Raw genomic sequence first — 19106 nt, 5'->3', positions numbered from 1 at the left:
ATTTTTTTTTTTTTTTGGCAGGGCAATTGGGGTTAAGTGACTTGCCCAAGGTCACACAGCTAGTGTGTCAAGTGTCTGAGGCCGGATTTGAACTCAGGTCCTCCTGACTCCAGGGCCGGTGCTCTACTCACTGCGCCACCTAGCTGCCCCCTCTTATAATTATTCTAAAAAATATGCTGGGTGTAGGACCAAAATATGAATAACTGAGTGAGCCTTACTGAAAATACAGTTAAAAAAAAACTTGGCCATTGTAGCTAAGCTACAAATCTAGTAAATAGCTACAGGGGGTAAAGGGTGGGAGAAGAAGATTGTGGGAAAGAAGATTGTTACTGAGATAATTTTATTTTTTTTTTTAAAATAGCTTACATAAAGATTATGAACACTGTTTGGCTTCTCAGTTCCTTTTTTGTATACTAGAGACAGGCTAATTTATGCTAAAGAAAGGTTCAGTGGACAGGCTCCACTCCTAATATCTCCCTAACAGGGTTCACGCACAGCTGGGTAAGGCATCCATAGCTATCGCCAACTTCTGAGCAACACTCCTTAAGACCAGAAAAATGTCAGTCCCTTTCACCTCCAATCCAGCCCTCTCTGGCCTAACCCAGCTCTGCCTTCTACCTCTGGCTATCCACTAGTTTGAGGGGAGAAAGAGACAGGGAGCTCAGCGATGAAGTCCAGTCACAGATGAGGAATACTAGTGCTTAGATGGGCCTGTTTGGCCTCTCTGTAGGACTTTACCTTTTTATTCATTATGTTAGAGTGTATGTTGGCTATTTAAGATTCATGCTCCACCAAATTAGAAATCCTGCCCAATGGCATTACGCAAAAAATGCCTCAGGCTTGAAATCTGGGTCACAATTACATTAAAGAATAGGGGCATCCTTCTCACCATAGCCCTTGAGAAGGGGTCACTATGACCCAAGTACCATCATTTTGTCATCTGAGACAGAAGAGAATCAAAGGTAGAGAAAGAAGCTCACTTCATTAGCTCTCCACACAACCTGGCTGGGGGGGAGCATTTAGCTTCTAAAATAAGGATTCTTAACCAAGGGTGTTTGAACCTTTTAAAAAAATTTTTTTTGATAACTCTTATAAGTTGATTTCAATACAATTAGCTTCCATGGTAAACCTATAAATTTTATTTTATGCATTTAAAAACATAGGAAGGGGTCTATAGGTTTCACCAGATCACCGTTGTGCTCCATGACACAAATAATAATAATAGCTAGCATTAATATAGTACCTTAAGGTTTGAAAATGCTGTGAGACATCATCTCACTTTATCCTCATAAGAGCACTGAGGTAAGTGCTATTATCTTAATTTTAGAGATGGGGAAACTGAGACAGAAAGATGTTAAGTGACTTGTCCAGGGTCAGACAGCTAATAAGTGACTGAGGTCAGATTTGAACTCAGATCTTCCTGACTCCATAACTCTTGCGTAACTCCCGTTCAACAAAGGCTTCAAGGATACTTGTGATGTGGCCAGTCCTGGGTAGATACTAGGGAGATCACCAGAAAAGCATGAAGTGTGGTCCCTGCTCTCAGGGAGCTTATAGGAGTAATCCTTCCTTTGCTTCAAACTTGGACTAAACCCTTTCAAAATAGAAGTCTGGCATTAGGAGAGCCCTATTAGGGATAGCCCCAAACCCTGCCTTTGACAATTACCAGTTGTGTGACCATGAAGAGGTCTGGGGGTGCTGGGACCCCGAGAATGCCAAGGCAGAGTTGCCTGGAATGAATTCACACACTCAAGCCTCCTCTTAGACGAGTGGCAAAAAGTGTATTAGAAGCAGACAAGAGCTCTTAGGGAACCTGAATGACAGTGAGGATGGTGCTGGGGCTTACATGGAAAAGGAATGCCAGGGATGCTCATTAGGCAATCGAGGGGTCCAGGTGTCTTTGGGAGCTATGGGTAGGGAGGTGCGGGGATTCTGCAGAGATAACTTTGTTGATACCGGACTTGTCAGAGGCATGGACCTGAGGCATCTGGTGCAAGGGAGAGAACTCGGGCAAGCCAGGGACAAAAATCCTTGGACCAGGCATTGCTGTGTCTGTTCTGATAAAAGAATGTGTTTTGCAACAAGAGAAAATTTTCCCACAGGGTAGTGGCTTACCAAGAAATTGGGAAACTTCCAGAGACATGACCTTAGGGCTGGGGCCTGAGCATCCCATAAACCATCCCAAGCTAATTTAATCTATCCGATCCTCATTTTCTTTATCTGTAAACCAGAAATCATAACATCTATAGTACCTCCCTCATAGCATTGTTGCAAAGTAGCTCAGTACAAATGTGTGTAAACCTTAAAGAAATGTATCTCGGTACCTATTAGTGCCACATGCATGGACAATCACACTATTCAGTTATAATTATTTAAAATATGCTCCACATCCACAGAAAGAAATATGGGGTATGAATGAAAATCAAAGCATACTATTTGCTCTCTTTTTTTGTTTAGTTTAGTTTTTTCTTTCTCATGGTTCCTCCCATTCGTTCTAATTCTTCTATGTAACATAACTAATGTGAAAATATATTTAATGAGAATGTATATGTAGAGTCTATATTGGATTGCGTGCCATCTTGAGGAGGGGGGAAGAGAGGGAGGCAGAGAAAATTGAACACTTATGGAAGTGAATGTTGAAAACTAAAAATAAATTTATAAAAAAAAATATGGTCAGTGGTTCCTGCCCAATGAAAATATGTAGGGTGAATTCCATTAATGCAACCACTTCAGGGATTCATTATAATGAGGGAGGACCTAGCTGTATACAAAAGTCATTTATTATTATGTTTATTACACATTACCAACTAAAGGATGGTGACCTTTGAACTAAATGGTGAACAGATGGTATTGCCCCATTCCAGGAGCAATATAGGCTACATGGAAGAATTTCCTGACATTGAGAATGCTTCAACATTGGAGAAAACCTCTGAGGGAGGGTGTGGGGCACCCTTAATCAGAACTTATCTTCAAAAGTAGGACATAATTGTATTCCCCAGGTGTTACGGCAATAAGACACTTCAGCTGATCTTGAAGATTTGGAATGTTAGCCAGAAGATTATAGGAAAGTACTGAATCAGTCCCTGAACAAACATGTTCGACTAAATTCCTCTCCTAGGGTAAAAATCTGAGAAAGCAGCTACTTATTCCTTATAGGTGGTAAAGAAAAACACATCTGCAGTTCCACCCCAGCCTGCAGCTAAAGCAATATTTTTCCAGCTCACGTTAATGTTGGAGGGATAGTAACATATCCAAATTATTGACATCAGCCAGATTTGCCCCAGCCTCAGCCTTGCAGTGAGCTTAGAAGTGAGGAGAAAGAGAGTGCAGGATGAAATAAGGAGGGAAAAGGAACATCTAGCAGAAGCCATTTAGCAAATTTTTATAATATTTAAGATCCCTTGGTACTAAGAGTTTTGCTTCTTGCTGTTCAGTCATTTCAGATTCTTCATGACCCCATCTGGGGTTTTCTTGGCAAAGATGTTAGAATAGTTTTCCATTTCCTTCTCCAGCTCATTTTACAGATGAGAAACTGAGGCAAACAATAAGGTTAAGTGACTTGTGGAGGTTCTGAAGCTGGATTTGAACTCAGGAAGGTCAGTCTTCTTGACTCCAGGCCCAGCACTCTATTCATTTCATCACCTAGCATCCCTAAGAGTTTTCAGTCGTGTACAAATTTGCCATGGACAAATGCCCTACACAGACCCAGAGAAAAGAGTACAAGTCTAAAGTGCACTGAGAGAGAAGGTGTAGAGTGGTGGAAAGAGAGTTGCCCTCATACTCAGAAGCTCAGAGTTTGAATTCCTTTTCTACCACTTACTACGTGTGTAGCCTTGGTCACTTAACTTCTCTGGGTCTCAGTTTCCTCACCTGTAAAAATAAGACGTTAGACTAGATGGCCTCTGTGGTCCCTTCTAGCTCCAGATCTATGATCCTATAAGGTGTGAGAAGGTAGGGACAAGAAAGGAAAGATTGGACTTGAGTGGGAAAAATTGTGGTTTTTGCCAAAGGACCACTGCTATGGGCCAAGAAGGAGTGGGTCGGAAACTGAAAATATGCTCTATATTTGGGTCACAACCCAGATTTTCTTATGGCCCCCTGTGCTTTTTAGCAATAGCCCTATAGTCCAAAGTCTGCAGTTTTCACTGGACTACATCAGTTTCCTAGCAGATTCACTTAGTTCTTTACGAGAAAGACTGTAACATTTGGGAAACATTTTGAAACCAGATGGCTACAAGTAGATTCCTCCTAAGGCAATACACTCCCTTGTTTCAAAGACGGATGTATGACATTGGGCAAGAGCCAGACCAAGGACATTTTGTTTTCTGAACACACTCTGAATCAAAACTTCAGAGTTTAACTGGATCCATGTTCTTTGTCTGACCCCACTACCTAATTTTAGGAACTTTTGAATTTACAATATATTCCTAAAGTCCCACTAGGGTGGGACGACCAGGACTTTACCCACATTCCAGCAATAGCATAACAATGACCGATTGTGAATGACTTAGCTCTTCTCAGCAATGCAATGATCCAAGACAATTTTAAATGACTCATGATGAAAAATGCTATCCACTTGCAGAGAAAGAACCAATGGAGCCTGAATGCAGATCAAAGCATTCGATTTTTCACTTTCAGTATTCTGTGTGGGTGTGTTTTTCTCCTTTTACGTCTGTGTTTTCTTTTACAGCATGACTAATAGGGAAATATATTTTGCATAATCGCTCATGTATAACCCGTATCTAACTACTTACCACCTCAGGAAGGGGGAAAGGAAAGGAGGGAAGGAGAAAATTTGGAACACAACATTTAAAAAAAAGAATGTTAAAAATTGTCTTTACATGTAATTGGGGGAAAAACTAAAATGTTAAGGAGTTTGGCTTGGAATTGCAAAGCACTTTTACTGATTCTAAGTTTCCCATAGTGGCAAAGAGCTGTTTTTTAATACCAACATTTTACCACTCAATCAACCAAAAAATATTTATTAAGCACTTACTCTATGCCACATAGTGTGGTAAATGCTAGAGACACAAAAAGAGAAAAAAGATAGTCCCTGTCCTCATGGAGTTTACAATCTAATGGAGGAAACAACATATAAGCAAACATATAGAAAGCAATCTAGACACAAGATAAATACAAAATAATTAACAAAAGGAAGACACTGTTAGAACAAGAAGAAGGCTTTAAGTTCATCAGCTCAACCTTATTAATTTATAAATTTACTAATCTATAAATTACAACTATGTATAAATCTATAATCTAAATCTACATAATCTATAATACAAATATGTAATATTTATATAAATATATATTATATCTAAAATATATATGTTTGTGTGTGTATGCGTGTGTGTGTGTGTGTGTGTGTGTGTGTGTGTGTGTGTGTATACACATACAAACTGAGGCCCAAAGAAAGAAATGACTTGTAGGGTCACACAACAAATTAATCACACTGTCCAGTATTTTTTCCACTAAACATCATACTAGTTATCAGTTAATATTCTAATTAACAACTGTCGCTTAACAACCAGATATGAGCAAGATCCACAGAATCACAGAATATCAGAGCTAAAAGGGGCTTAGGAAATCATCCAAAAATCATTTTACAGATGGGGACTCTGAGGCCTAGAGAGAGGTGAAATTGCTTCTCCAAGGTCACATAAGTAAAGTGACAGAGCTGGAATTTGAGCCCATAGTCCAGTAAGCACCCCTGCCACTACACCATGCAGGAATAGGGTACACTACAAGTGTCTGAAGAGCTGAAGGAGTAAAGAGTGATACGGGCATCTAGGAATACCGAAGGCAACTTCCATCAACCCTGTATTTCTATGTAGAGCAGCCTCAATACACAATACACAAGTCCTTACTTCACTTTAGAAGTCTCCATACCTCAGGTCATCTCCTTCCCACAGAATAAAAGCTCTTTTTATGAATATTTTACTTATATAACCCCCAGGGCCCACAAAACTGGAAGAGGGAAGAGATATATTCTCCTCCCAAACTTTTTTCTTGGAATCCCTGAACACCTCAGGAATTTAACAGAGAGAAATAATGTTAATGGAGGCAGAAGAGAATTGGGCCTGGGAAGAATACCAATGGGAAAAACCATCAACCTGTACATTATACAGTAGGTTTAAAGTTGTCATTCATTTTGACCTTGGGCACGGGGTATTTAGACGATTTCTTGGGCCCTTCCAGTTCTAAATTCTCCCCTCTTCTGCTGTTTGCCAGAAGGGGTAATTACAAAACTAGAGCAAGTTATCCCCACATGAGGTGCATATGCCCCCAGTGAGTATGAGAAGCTTATGTGGAATATTTGGTAAATGACTATTATATTATATTTCTAATAAATAAATAAGAAATATACATTTCTAATATGAAAGTATAGTCTAAAATTTATTTCCTTGCATGCTCAATAAGGGTTAAGATAAAACTTATTAAAAGCCAAAGCCTACAAGGCCCCAAAGAGTTTGAGAATCCCTGGGCTAGGGTCTTAGCCTGATGGATATCCTCCAGTCTTTTGGTGCAATAGGTATTTAGCTGCCTCAGTTTCTTGGACAAGCCATGACCCTAGTGCTTACCACACACCATTTCAAAGTAATGACCCTTGCATTTTCCTGAGGTGATTTCTTCATGAAATGACTATAAACTCAAGCTCTGGTTTTAAGTCCTCTGCAAGCAACTACAGTCACCTCTCAGTTATTTGCAGCAATAAAAGAGGAGTATGCACCATTTAACAAGTAATTTACATTATGTTTTGGAATTTATGGTTTCATTTCCCTTCTTCCCTTCTCTTCTGTTCCTCCTCCATTTCCTCCTGCTCCTCATGCTCCACCCCCTCTCAAAAACCTGGGACAATTAACTCCTTTGTCTCATGTAGTTTTCGTTTATGATTTCTTAGCTCTGAAAAACCAGAATTTGATAAAGCCCATTGCCATCCAAGTAGAGCCACTTGATTATGCCTTTAAACCCCAATCATTTTGGCTTTCATGGATTGGCCAATAAATAGGTTGCAGTCCAAGCCTCACTTGTTCATTGTTTGGGTTTTGATGGCTCAGATTGAATGTAAATAGCAGTAGCTTCTCTTCTGGCCAGAAACTCTGAGGGTCTTTCCATCCCAGACTGATTCTTTTGTGAGGCAAACTAGGCCATCTTTTGCCTCAATTCTTACCTAGCCTTTAATTATTGGATGGATGTTGCCTCAGACAAATTGGTCCTGGAAAAGACCTTAGCTTAAAAGGGCCACATCTTCCACTGCATTCTGGCCCATTGCCAGGCCATCTTGATCTACGTCTTGCCACTGGATTCCCATGACCCTGGAGGAAAAAGTGAGGCTGATGATTTTGCACAGCCTTGTCCCATTTAAATCCAATTCTCTTGCAAGCGAATTGCCCTCCTCATGTCATTGTTCTTAGAGAACAAACTACAACAACAGCCCCAATCCCTGTAGATTTTCTTGGCTAATTGCATTTTGTTGAGTTTGAAGTTAACATGTCTTTCATTCCCTAGGACAGACTAACTGGGTGGTAAGGGAAAGTGGTTCAGAGCACTAAGCGATTATAAGGAAGGAAACCCATGTTGTAAAAACCCTCCTGTGCACAACCATTCCGAAAATAGACTAGAATAGGTAGACTATGTACGTTGTTGTTCATTTATTTCAGGAGTGCCCTACTCATCATGACCCCATTCAGAATTTTCTTGGCAAAGATGCTAAAGGAGTTGGCCATTTCTTTCTCCAGCTCATTTTATAGATGAGGAAACTTGGGCAAACGGGGTCAAGTGACTTGTCTAGAATCATACTGTTAAGGTTTAGGGGTGCTCACAACCCCTGCTGAATGAATTTGACTCAAGCATTCTTTCAACCAAAGAAAAATAGTTTATGAAACAAACAAAATATGAGCTGCTGCCATTATTAGCAGCTATAAGAGCACAAAGATCTAGGACTCAAGAGACATGGGTTCTAGTCCTGGTTCTTCCAATTATTAGCTATATGGATTTGGAGTAAGTTGTATAATTTTAATTCTGTCTTTTCCTTCTTTATAAATATTTTTTTGGGGCAGAGCCAAGATGGCAGCAGGAAAGCAGGGACTCACTTAAGCTCTCCCCCAAATCCCTCCAAGCACCTATAAAAAATGGCTCTGAACAAATTCTAGAGCTGCAGAAACCACAAAATAGCAGAGGGAAGCAGGTCTCCAGCCTAGGATAGCCTGGATGGTCACTGGGAAGGGTCTATCTCATGGTGCTGGGAGCAGACTACAGCCCAGCATGAGCCGCACCAGGACCAACCAGACAGGGAGTTGGGGAGAGCAGGCCTGAGGGCCATGAATCACTGAGCTGTGGCAGTTACCAGACTTCTCAACCCACAAATACCAAAGACCACATTGCACGTTAGTGGGAAAACTGCTGGATAGCGGTGAGAGCCGTCCAGCCCCAGCCCTGGGGGTAGCAGAGGTGGTAGTGGTGGTGGTGGCAGTGGCAGCAGGAAGCTCCTGTGGCTGCTTCCAGAACTCCAGCATCAGCTGCTTCCCAAGACCCTAGCTCATACAGTGGGAGGAATCAAGCAGCAGATCAGAGTGGGAATGCAAGGAGCACTTTGTGGGAACAAAGGCAGGTTCTCTTGCTGTGCCCTGCTTGGATCTGGATTGCAGTCCTGGTTGGTGGCTCTTGGGGGAGGAGGAATGCTGCTGTGACAGATCCTGTGGTGATGGTGGAGGAGAAGTAGCTCTGAAAACAGCAGTGCAGCCCCTAAAGCTTGGGAAGAAGCACTCTCTACTCTACAAGCAGTCATACCCTGACAAAAAGCTCAAGGGTCAAATAGTTGGCTGGGAACATGAACAGGCAGTGAAAAAGGACTCAGACTCAGACTCTAGAATCTTTTTTTGGTGACAAAGAAGATCAAAATATACAGCCAGAAGAAGTCAACAAAGTCAAAGAGCTTACATCAAAAGCCTCCAAGAAAAATATGAATTGGTCTCAGGTCATGGAAGACCTCAAAAAGGATTTGGAAAAGCAAGTAAGAGAAATAGAGGAAAAATTGGGAAGAGAAATGAGAGTGATGCAAGAAAATAATGAAAAACAAGTCAACGACTTGCTAAAGGAGATGCCCAAAAGTACTGAAGAAAATAACACCTTAAAAAATAGACTAACCCAAATCTCAAAAGAGCTCCAAAAAGTCAATGAGGAGAAGAATGCCTTAAAAGGCAGAATTAGCCAAATGGAAAAGGAGGTCCAAAAGACCACTGAAGAAAATACCACCTTAAAAATCAGATTGGAGCAAGTGGAAGCTAGTGACTTTATGAGAAATCAAGATATTATAAAACAGAACCAAAGGAATGAAAAAATGGAAGACAATGTGAAATATTTCATTGGAAAAGCCACTGATCTGAAAAATAGATCCAGGAGAGATAATTTAAAAATTATTGGACTACCTGAAAGCCATGATCAAAAAAAGAGCCTAGACATCATCTTTCAAGAAATTATGAAGGAGAATTGCCCTGATATTCTAGAACCAGAGGTAAAACAGAAATTGAAAGAATCCACCAAGCGCCTCTTGAAAAAAGATCCCCAAAAGAAAACTCCTAGGAATATTGTCACCAAATTCCAGATTTCCCAGGTCAAGAAGAAAATACTACAAGCAGCCAGAAAGAAACAATTTGAGTATTGTAGAAATACAATCAGAATAATACAAGATCTAGCAGCTTCTACATTAAGGGATCAAAGGGCTTGGAATATGATGTTCTGGAGGTCAATGGAGCTAGGATTAAAACCAAGAATCACCTACTCAGCAAAACTGAGTATCATGCTCCAAGGCAAAATATGGATTTTCAACAAAATTAGAGGACTTTCATTATTTCTCAGTGAATAGACCAGAGCTGAATAGAAAATTTGACTTTCAAAATATGGATTTTCAATAAAATAGAGGACTTTCAAATTTTCTCAATGAAAAGACCAGAGCTGAATAGAAAATTTGCCTTTCAAATGCAAGAATCAAGAGAAGCATGAAAAGGTAAACAAGAAAGAGAAATCATAAAGTTGAACTGTTTTGTTTACATTCCTACATGGAAAGATGATGTGTGCAATTCATGCTACTTTCTCAGTATTAGGGTAGTCGAAGGGAATATACATATATATAGACAGAGGGCACAGGGTGAGTTGAATACGAAGGGATGATATCTAAAAAAATAAAATAAAATTAAGAAGTGAGAGAGGAATATATTGAGAAAGGGAGAAGGAGAGAGATAGAATGAGGTAAATTATCTCACATAAAAGTGGCAAGAAAAAACAGTTCTGTTGGAAGGGAAGAGGGGGCAGGTGAGGGGGAATGAGTGAATCTTACTCTCATTGATTTGACTTAAGGAGGGAATAACATACGAACTCAATTGGTTATCTTGCCCCACAGGAGAGTAGGGGGATGGGGATAAAAAAGGGGGGATGATAGAAGGGAGGGCAGATAGAAGGAGGAGGTAATCAAAAGCAAACACTTTTGAAAAAGGAGAGGCTCAAGGGAGAAAACTGAATAAAGGGGGACAGGATAGGAAGGAGCAAAATATAGTTAGTCTTTCACAACATGATTATTGTGGAAGTGTTTTACATAATGATACATGTGTGGCCTATGTTGAATTGTTGGCCTTCTTAGGGAGGGTAGATGTGAAGGGAAGAGGGGAGAGAATTTGGAACTCAAATTTTAAAAGCAGATGCTCAAAAAAGAGTTGGTTTTGCATGCAACTGGGAAATAAGATATATAGGGAATGGGGCATAGCAATCTATCCTGACCTACAAGAAAGTAAGGGAAAAGGGGATGGGGGGGAGTGGGGTGACAGAAGGGAGGGCTAACTGGGGAATGGGGCAATCAAAATATATTCCATGTTGGAGTAAGGGGGAGGGTAGAAATGGGGAGAAAATTTGTAACTCAAAATCTTGTCAAAATCAATGTTGAAAACTAAAATATTAAATAAGAAAATAAGAAAAAAATAAATATTTTGTTGATGATTTTTTAATTTTGATGTCATTTTCAAATGATCTCCTCTGTCCTCATATAGAATGGAGCTCTCCCCTATAACAAAGTGTAGTTAAATAAAACATCACTGAATGTCTAAGATTCATTACCTCTCTGTTGAGAAGATATGTTTCATCATCAGTCCTCTGCTGTTAATATTGTTTGCTGCCTTGATCAGAGATATGATGCCTCCCATTGTTCTTTTTCCTTATATTATTGTGGTCACTATCTAAATTGTTGTCTTGGTTTATTTTATTTTGCTCTGCAGCAGATTTACGAGTCTCCTCAAGTCTCTCTGCATTTTTTATGTCTGCATTTCTTGTAACAATAACATTCCTCTTTATTCACATACCACAATTTTTTAAGCCAATCCTCAATTTTAGGGCCCCTACTTTGTTTCTAGATTCTTGCATTAAAATTCTGCTACAAATATATGCATATACCAAAATTTGTCTATGGAGAGAGAATTTTTCTAGTCTTTGACTTACTGGCAATATATGCTCAGTAGTAGGATCACTGAGTTAAAGGCTATGTATAACTTAATTGGAGGTAAGAAGGTAGTTCAGTGAAGAGAACACTGGGTCTGGAGTTTAAAAAGACCTGAGTTCAAATCTAACTTTATGACCCTGGGCAAGTCACTTAACTTCTATTTGTCTTAATCCACTGGAGAAGGAAATGGCAAAGCACACCAGTATCTTTGCCAAGAAAACTCCATATGTGGTCACAAAGAGTCAGACACGACTAAACAACATGAACTTAATGACTTCTGGATGAGTCAAAGGATATGTACAACTCAATGACTCTTCTGTCATAGTTTTAAATTGCTTTCCAAAATGGTTGGACCAATCCATAGCTCTCCCAACAGTGCATTAGTGTGCCTGTCTTGCCACAGCTCCTCCAACATTTACCAATTTTATCCTTTTGCATATTTGCTAACCTTATCAGTACGAGGTGAAACCTCCAAGTTCCCATCAAGCAGTAAACATTAACTAAGTTTCTTTTATGTGCCTGGCATTGTGCTGAACTGTGGTGACGCAAAGACAAAAATGAAACAGTACCTGTCCTCAAGGAGCTTACATTCTTCCTAGGTCTCAGTTTCTTAATGTGGAAAAAGAAAGGGTAGAGCAACCAGATGTTTAGATGTTCTCTAGGATTTTTTCCATTCATTTACTCATTCAACCCATGATCATTTGTTAAATGTCAAATAAGTTTCAAACACTGTTTCAAGTTCAAGGGCTGCAAAGACAAACTATACCCTCAAGAGCTTAAGTTTCATTTATTTAAAGAAGAGGAGAAGAGAAGAGAAACATCACCATTAACACAGAATACTAAATACAAAATGTATTACAAAGTTAAAATATTAATTTCCATCTCCATGGATATATATGCGTATGTGTATATTTATATGTGCATATATACATATACATACACATACATATATACATACAAACAGAGAGCAAGTAGCTTGTTGTGCACCAGGATAAAACCTCAGGAAACCTCCACTTTGTTCCCAAAGTCACTGGAAGTTTCAACATGGGTGCTTGCCTAACTATTTCCCAGACAGGGAACGAAGCCGAGGTTCTCATGAACCCTTGAGAAATAATGGCCTGCTAAGCTGCTGTGGTTTCTTCATATGCAAGAAAAGACTAGGTTATGAAATGGTGCTGGGCAGAGTCCAGGTGGCCACAATTAATTCTAAAATCCAGGGTGGTCATGAGAAATAGCTCTTTAATTCAAGACATTACATTAGCTTTGGCACAGATGTTCCTGCAGACAGTGCTACAAATGTAGGCTATATCATAACTACATAATCATACTCTTGGACAAGAGGACTTAAACTTGGAGCCTGATGTTTCCAAAAAAGATTAATCGTTCCCTTTGGGAGCCTTTGTGGTCTCTGTGGCCAAGAAATCCATCAGGCCCATGTAGCCACAAAGTCAAAACACTGGACACGAGTTAGGAAGCCTGGTTTGTGTTCTTGTTCTTCTCTGCTCAGTGTGTGACCTTAAATGAGCCCTTTGGCCTCTCTTTGCTTGTTTGTTCTGTCTACAAAAGACAGATATGGGAACATTAGTCCATTCTATCTCTGTCTTTCCCATCCATTCTCTTTTCTCTGCTCACATGGCTGCTGCTCTTCTTCAGCCTCTCAACTTAATTTCTGTCCTCTCTATCCTTCCTCCTTGTCAACAGTTTTCCCCTCTCTAATCCATCTTCTTTTTCTTTACTTTTTCATTATTTTTTAGGTTATATGTGTTCAATCATTCAAAGCATATTACCAGATTATCATGTTGTGAAAGAAGACACAGAACCACAGAGGGAAAAAACACCTCCAAAACTACAGAAAGTGAAAAAAAAAATAGTATGCTTGATCTGCCTTCAGGCTCCATCAGTTCTTTCTCTGGAGGTGGATAGCATTTTTTCATCATGAGTCCTCTAAAATTGTCTTGGATCATTGTGTCGCTGAGAATAACTAAGTCATTGTTACAATATTGCTGTTACTGTGTACAATGTTCTCCTGGTTCTGCTCACTTCGCTTTGCATCAGTTCATATAAATTTTCCCAGGTTTTTCTGAAATCATTCTGCTCATCATTTCTTTTTTTTCTTTAATAGTATTTTATTCTTTTCAATTATATGTAAAGATAGTTTTCAACATTCACTTTTATAAGATTTTGAGTTCCAAATTTTTTTCTCCCTCCCTCTTCTCCCCCTCCCCAAGATGGCATGGAATTTGATATAGGCTATACATACACAATACATATACAATCATATTAAACTTATTTCCACATTAGTTAAATTGTTAAAGAAGAACCAGAACAAAAGGGAAAAACCAATGAGAAAAAAAGAGAAAATAGTGTGCTTTGATCTGCATTGAGACTCCATAGTTCTTTCTCTGGATATGGGTAGCATATTCTATCTTGAGTTTTTTGGAATTGTCTTAGATCATTGTATTGCTGAGAAGAGCTATCAGAGTTGGTCATCACACAGTGTTGCTGTTACTGTTCACAATGTTCCCCTGGTTCTGCTCACTTCACTCAGCGTCAGTTCATGGAAGTCTTTCCAGGTTTTTCTGAAGTCCACCTGCTCATCATTTCTTATAGAACAGTAGTATTCTATTACATTCATATACCACAACTTGTTCAGCCATTCCCCAATTGATGGATATCCCCTCAATTTCCAGTTCTTTGCCACTACAAAAATATTTTTGTACAAATAGGTCCTTCCCCCACCTTTTTTAATCTCTTTGGGTCTAATCCATCTTTCATAAAGCTTCCAATGTAACACTCCCAAAGCACAAGTTTGGTCATGCCATTTCAAATGCTCAAGAAGCTTCAGTGATTCTCAACTGACATTAGGATGAAATATAATCTCCTCTATCTGAAATGTACAGCTCTTCACAATCTGAATTTAACATGTTCAGAATTATTTCGTATGATTCCCTCTCCCATACTTTTTGTTCTAGCCAAAATATCCTTCTTTCTGTTCCCTACATACAATATTCTGCATCCCATGGCCATGCCTTTTCACAGGCCATATTATCTTCCATTCCAGGAATGTTGTCCCTTCTAACTACCATTTCAAATTTCCAACTCCATTTAAGGTTCATTTCAAGAGTTACTCCCTGCTTTTCCCCCAAGTGTCAGAAAACTCTATTCTGAAATTACTTTCTGTTTCCTTCATATATATTTTGTTTTGACTTATCTGTATACATGATGTCTTCTTGCCTTATTCCCTCCACATTCCCATCCTCAGTGAAATATAAGCTCTTTGAGGGTAAGGTCTGATTGATTTATTTTTATTCCAAGCACTTAGTGCAATACTTGATACATGGTAGGCACTTAAGAAGTGTTTGTTGACTTAAATTCAACTGAGCCCTAATCCTGTTTTATCTCCCATAGTTATCAGGACTACTAGAGATTTTTTCAGAAAGAACAGTAGTGGCAGTACTTCAAAACTGTCTCACTCTTGCAGTATTCAAATAATATTGCTTAATGCCTTTAATGAACAGATAAGGAAATGACAGAACCCTTGCTGTCAAGTCTCACAGGGAGGATAAAACACATATACGCATATACAAAGAGGCATGATAATCAATCAAGAAGTGCCAAGTACCATGATAGGTGCTAGAGATCCAAAGACAAAAATAAAATAGACCTTATTCTCAAGGTTTATAATTTATTGGGAGTTGCATGCACATTGTAAATATATGCTGAATAAATAAAAAATGATTATGATTAAGAGGATCAGGAAAATTTAAGCACTCAGTAAGCACCTAATAAAGCTCTAGAACAGGAAAGATCTGGGTTCCAGTCATGCTTCTGATAAGTGTTAGCTGTGGGACCCTGCCTAAGTCACATAACTTCTCATTGTCCCGTACAGGTATCCAAGGCTATAAATTGCAGGACAGTTGCTATTCTACAGTGATAGAGGATGTTTCATTGCCAGGAGTTCCCTATATAAATGAAATCACAGACTAAGAGAAAAAAGACAAAAAGCTAACATAGTTATTACAAATGCCAACAAGGGGATTTCTACTTCCCAACACTGGACTTGAGCTCACTCTAACCACTAAATAGTTAGTCCAACACAACATTCAATGGTGTGATGTATTGGAAACAGACCTGGATCTGATAAGAGGTCCTGGGTTTGAATCTTAGCTCTGTTCCTTACTCCCTGTGTAACCTTAAGCAAGGCATTTAACTTCCTTGAGACTCAGTCTCCTCATCTCCAAAATGATGGCATTGCCTTAAATGATCTACGTTCCCTTTCATATCCTATTTATGATTTCCTCATTTCAGCCTGGCCTTATGGCCTCACCATCTCTGTTAAACTGCCTGGTCTTCATTCCATCTGAATACTAATATCTTGTGAATATTTTCTTCACTTCTAATTCCACCCTCCCAGCTGTTTCTATGGAATATTTTCCATTTACTGATTTACTGGACAACTTCTGACATAGTTATTCTATTACCCCATCCAGTTATTCAGTGCAATGAGAACATATATTAAAGAAACTGTGGTGTGACCATGCATTCTTATTTGTAGTCAGGAATAGGGAATGGACCTATGATTTTACAGGTATCCAGAATACCTGGGAGAGGAAATTCCATCTACCAATGAAGACTGGTGCCCTTCTGGACTATTGTAGTCTTAGAGAGTTGTCTAGAAGACTGAGACCCTAAATCACTTGCCTAGGATCATAGGTGGGACTTGAACTCAATTCGTGGCTTCAAGGACAGCTCTCCATCCACTATGCCATTTGAGTTGATGCTAAAAACATAATAGTATCCAGAAGACAATGTTGGGATGTAGGGAACAAAATACAGGCAATGACATCTCTCAGAGGTGGAAAAGTGGCTGGATTCTGAATGGAGAATTAGAAAAGTATTTAGAATTTGGGTTTCCAGAATTTGTTTTCTAGTTCCCCATGAAAAAATGAGTGGAGAGATAGAGCAGCCATACAAAGGGGCACAGCAACAGAACCAGAAAACAAAAGAATCTAGAAGGAAAGGGCCATCAGTGTATGTAACATATGGCCCCAGACTAAGATAAATCTGCTGACCAGAGCCACAACTCCCAGGCCAATGTAGGGCATAGATGAAAGACCCAATTTCCCCATCATGACTTATGCCATTTAGGAAGAGTTACTTATTGAAATCTGCTTCCAGTCAACTGGCCAGCATAGAGGGCCAACTCAAGCAAAATGTCTGCTTCCAGGGACAAAAGCATGGAGACTCCCTAGAAGAAGGATTAGATATCAGAAGACCAAAACATGAAGGAGTTGATATAGTCCTAGAGCCTAGATAGGGGTCTTTCTTGATGGAAGTTGGGAGACCAGAGCAGGCTTGGGAAGGACTTTCCTAGGCCACTGGTTAATGGGTCAAGGTGAAGTATTGTGAGAATGACTGAACTGGTGGGGGGAAGGGGAAGAGGAGGGTAGATGATGGACATGGGAGGGAAGTAAAGATATACAGAATCACAGAATTTTGACAGTTGGAACAAAACTCAATGGCCATCTAATCCAACCTATACCCCAAAAGGAATCCCCATTGTAATAAATCTGACAAGTGGTTGTCCAGCCTCTGCTCAAAAGTTTCCAATGAATTTTTGCTGTGTCACAATGAAAGACTTTATTTGCAAAGGTATCAGAATAGCGAATTGATAGATAGTAATAGAGACACACATAAAAAGAAAGAAAAGTGCATCAATAAAATATACACAGAAGAAAATAAAAAGCAATTCAGAAGAGTCCACAGATAGGGTTTCACTACATTGATAAATGCTTAAAACACTTTTAAAAAAACAGCCTCTATAATATCTATAAAACCGACTTAATTATTCTGTCATATATTCTGATATATACAACAGAAGTTCATGGTTTTGTATATGATCCTCTATTTTGTTCTTTGGTCTTTGAAATGTTTCTGTTTGTTGATGATTGTTAAATTTATAATAAAAAGGAAGGATTTTTTAAAAAGACATCTGATATAAAAGCACCCATCACCTCTGCAGCAGCCCACTCCATTTTTTGACAACTCTAATTGTTAGGAAACTGTGCCCAACATCATCAAGCCCAAATTTACTTCTTTCCAACTTCCATCTATATTGTCTGCCTTATGGGGCCAGATAACAAATTTAATTCCTTTTCCACCCTTTAAATACTTCAAATTCCCTTTTTAAAATGCTCAAGAGTCTGTAATACTTTTATTGGGGTTGTGGAGAAAGAGAAACGTGGAGGGGATCTTAGACAAAGCAGGGAAAATACCACCTATAAGAATCTGGTAGGGGTTACCTCCTTGTTAGGTCTCTGCTGGCTGACGGGAAAAATAATGAGTTGTCAGTGAGATTTCCCTGCTAACCATCTTCCAGGGCTAGGACCATTTGGTATCAGAAATACCTTCATAGTTTATCACAGAAATGCTTCTAGGACTAGCACAAAATAATTATTAGTGCCTAATCTTCCCATTAAAAAAAAAAACCATGTTCAGTATTTTAAATAGAGATTATAGACCTGAAAGCAAAAAAATTTCAGAAAGGTTCCTTTGTTTTCTGTTGCTTATAAGTTGAAGTGAGATTTACTTGTCTATTAATGGTTAAAGGCAACCTCTCCTAGGATTCACAGGGTCTCAAGGTATCCATCCACCCCTCCGGCTCTATATCCAGTCCTACATTATACCCTGGCTTCATTACTGGAGAAATGTTTACTTCCTAATAGGAAAAGGAGACTTTCCAATTCTTCCATTCATTGGCACATCACCCTCCACTCCAGCTACTCCAGAGACAATTCTACTTTTGGCTCTAGTTAAGGATTTCTCCCCACCACTACCACCCATAAAAAAAGGGGAAGTTTGAAAAAAGATCCTCAACATACAAGCATGAATCAGATATAGAGAACAATCTTTATCTCCACAAAGAAAAAGAAACACTAAGCACAAAAGAAGCATAGCCTGTATTATTGTTGTTCAGTTGTTTCAGTCATGCCCAGCTCTTTGTGACCCATTTGGAGTTTTCTTGGCAAAGACACTGGAGTGGTTTTCCACTTCCTTCTCTAGCTCTTTTAACAGATGAGGAACTGAGGTAAACAGGGTTAAGTGACTTGCCCAGGGTCACATAGCTAGTGAGTGTCTGAGCCTGGATTTGAACTCACAAAGAGGGATCTTCCTGACTCCAGGCCACCTAGTTGTCCATTAGCATGAATTATGGAATGATTAGAGCAGACTTCAACAATTAATTACTATTAGCACAATCAGTTCAGAGGCTAGTATTCCATGAGACATGAAATAGTTTTTGTAAGGTCACTAATTAGCCACTTTATATTTCCTCTCTACTGAGTGAAGTCCAATCCAATGTCAACCTTCTCTTCAATGCCAACTCTTCCTTTGGTACCATCCCACTCCTTCTAATTAAGGATTCTGTTTAACCGGTGGCCAAACTGCAAGTGTTTTACCTGTTATTACCCACTGCCACTTCAGGGGACACCACGGCTGCCATCTTCCTGTTGGAAGATTCTGCCACTGTGACCACTGACCTCTAAAGCTTTTAAGTTCTTTCCAGGCTCTGTAAGAAAGAAGAACAGACACAAAAGAGAGACAAATTCATCCCAAACACTAG

The sequence above is a fragment of the Trichosurus vulpecula genome, chromosome 4 (assembly GCF_011100635.1).
Source record: "Trichosurus vulpecula isolate mTriVul1 chromosome 4, mTriVul1.pri, whole genome shotgun sequence".
NCBI classification, from domain to species: domain Eukaryota; kingdom Metazoa; phylum Chordata; class Mammalia; order Diprotodontia; family Phalangeridae; genus Trichosurus; species Trichosurus vulpecula.
This window is presented reverse-complemented; position numbering follows the sequence as displayed.